Source organism: Mobula birostris, chromosome 28 (genome assembly GCF_030028105.1).
Source record: "Mobula birostris isolate sMobBir1 chromosome 28, sMobBir1.hap1, whole genome shotgun sequence".
Classification (NCBI taxonomy): domain Eukaryota; kingdom Metazoa; phylum Chordata; class Chondrichthyes; order Myliobatiformes; family Myliobatidae; genus Mobula; species Mobula birostris.
In genome coordinates this window covers 26,638,256-26,640,738 of record NC_092397.1, presented here as the reverse complement: position 1 = coordinate 26,640,738, position 2,483 = coordinate 26,638,256, and the positions used below count along the sequence as shown (strand labels likewise).

At 47.5% G+C, this 2,483-nt stretch overlaps 1 non-coding gene across 1 annotated transcript; it reads left to right on the top strand.

Annotated features, from left to right (window-relative positions):
* On the top strand, positions 1 to 72 carry trnad-guc (transfer RNA aspartic acid (anticodon GUC)). The gene has a single exon. It is a non-coding gene; the product is annotated as a tRNA-Asp (tRNA).
* The last annotated feature ends 2,411 nt before the right edge of the window (positions 73 to 2,483 follow it).

The following is a 2,483-nucleotide window of genomic DNA, read 5'->3' as shown; positions in this document are numbered from 1 at the left end:
TCCTCGTTAGTATAGTGGTTAGTATCCCCGCCTGTCACGCGGGAGACCGGGGTTCAATTCCCCGACGGGGAGATACAAATTTTACTGCATTCTTCGAGCTCAATACTGTCTTAAAAAGACAAATAAAAGAGGACAAAGTATTCGGTGTTGAAGCGATCAGTCCATTGGACATTGGGGAGGTGAAATAGTTCGGGCTCTTGTGAGCTGATCCGCCTCTTCAGGTCAGTGAATGCCGAATCAGCCTCGGAACCCCAACAAAAAGGTCTGGTAGGCGAGGTAAGTCGGTAAGGAGCGCCGCCACTCGACTGTAATCCCTGATAAAACGGCGATAACAGTTTGCAAACCACCAAAACGCCTGAAGTTGATTGCGAGTCGTGGGTCTGGGCCATTCTTCCAACGCCCGGATCTTATCAGGAGCTGCCCTCACCTGCCCGCTCTCGATGATGTAGCCCAGGAGATGACCAAAGGGACGTGGAACTCACATTTCTTGGCCTCCACAAATAACTTGCTCTCCCACAGTCTCTGGAGGACTAGACGGATAAGGTGAACGTGTTTCTGGGGGCTGCTAGAAAATATGAAGATGTCATCTAGTTAGAAGAACACGAAGCGTTTAATGAAGTCCCGCAGCACATCACTGATTAGGGCTTGAAAAACGGCGGGGCATTGGTGTGGCCAAATGCCATGACCAAGTATTCGATGTGGCTCAGACGTGTATTAAAGGCCGTCCTCTACTCGGCTCCCTCCCTCATCCTGACTAGATGGTAGGCGCGACGAAGGTCCAACTTCGAGGAGATGGTGGCTACATGAAATGGTTCAAATGTCGAGTTAATCAGGAATAGTGGGTACTTTAACTTTTATATTGTTCAGGCCTCGGTAATCAATACAGGCACGAACCGGCCCATCCTTCTCTACAAAGAAGAAACCGGCGCCTACCGGCGAGGATAAAGGTCGTATAATTTCCTCCGCGAGGGATGCACTAATATATTTCTCCATGGCCTCTCTCCCCAGTCGGGATAAGCTATAAAGACGACTGGTAGGTAACGAGGCCCTGGCCAGCAGGAAGATAGTGCAATCATACGGGCGGTGCGGGGGCAGGGAAAAAGCCCGTTGTTTGCTGAATACCTGTCCCAGGTTATGCTATTCTGCGGGGACTCCGGACAAGTCGAGTGGTTCCAGTACAGGCGGGGTGTATTGTAATTAGCGGAACTGGGAAAGATTGAAAATCAGACAAGGGGATTAAGGCCCATTTGAGGAGGTAATAGCAAGATGGGGAATAGCCAGATGGGACTATGGCAATGGGTTAAACTTCAACTGCCACTTTTCAGCCCTGTTTTGCATCCTATCGATGTCCCGATTTAAACTTTGACAGCCCTCCACACTATCCAAATGTCCCCAACAATGTCAGCAAATTTAGTAACGTATCCCTCCAATTTCTCATCCAAGTCAGTGATAAAAATCACGATGAGAAGGGGTCCCTGAAAAGAACTGAGGCAGATCGCTGGTCACTGATCTCCAATCTGAATATGACCCGTCTACAACAATTTTTTGCTATCTGTGGGCAAGCCAATTCTGGGTCAACAAAGCAATGTCTCCTTGCATCCTACGTCTCCTTGCTTTCTTAGTTAGCCTTCCATGGAGTACCTTATCAAATGCCTTGCTGAAATCCATACAATTGCCAAGGTCGTTTTGCATAGTGAATAGTACCTGTGCTGTCTCCTCTGGTTCCGCACACACTTTTCCACTGTCACGTTTCATTGATCCTATTTTCTCACATCTTATCCTCTCGCCCTTCACAGACCTGTCGATTGCCTTAGGGTCTTCCTTAAACTGCTCGCCAAGGCCTTTTCATGGCCCCTTCTGGCTCTCCTAATTTCATTTCTCAAGCTCCTTCCTGCTAGCTTTATCATTTTATATATCTCTATCAATACCTAGTTTTTTGAACATTTGGTAAGCCTTTGTTTTCTTGACTATATTTTCATCATGTGTACACCATGGTTCCTGTACCGTAGCATCTCTTCTCTGCCTCATTGGCACCTATCTATGCAGAAAGCCACGCAAATATCCACTGAACATTTGCCACATTTCTGCCATGCATTTCCCTGAGAACTCTGTTCCTTCCAAGTCTCTGCCTGATAGCTTCATATTTCCCTCTTACTCCAGTTAAATGCTTTTGTTACTTGTCTGTTCCTATTCCTCTCCAATGCTATGGTAAAGAAGATAAAATTGTAATCACTGCCTCAAAAATGCACTCCCACTGTCATGGTCCGGATCGGGGTCCATTTAAAATTACTTTGTTTATGTTACGATCCGGACCGTTGACTCCCTGTTTCCCTTTGGTTCCCTGTTTTCCCGTATCCCTCGGGCTTGGTGATTGGAGGCAATTTACTCTCGGCTGAACCGGCAGTTTATGGTCTCCGGCTTTCAGCCGTTCGGCGCGACAGCGTTTGGAACGTCAGCAAAGGTACTGCGAGCCCATGTCATCT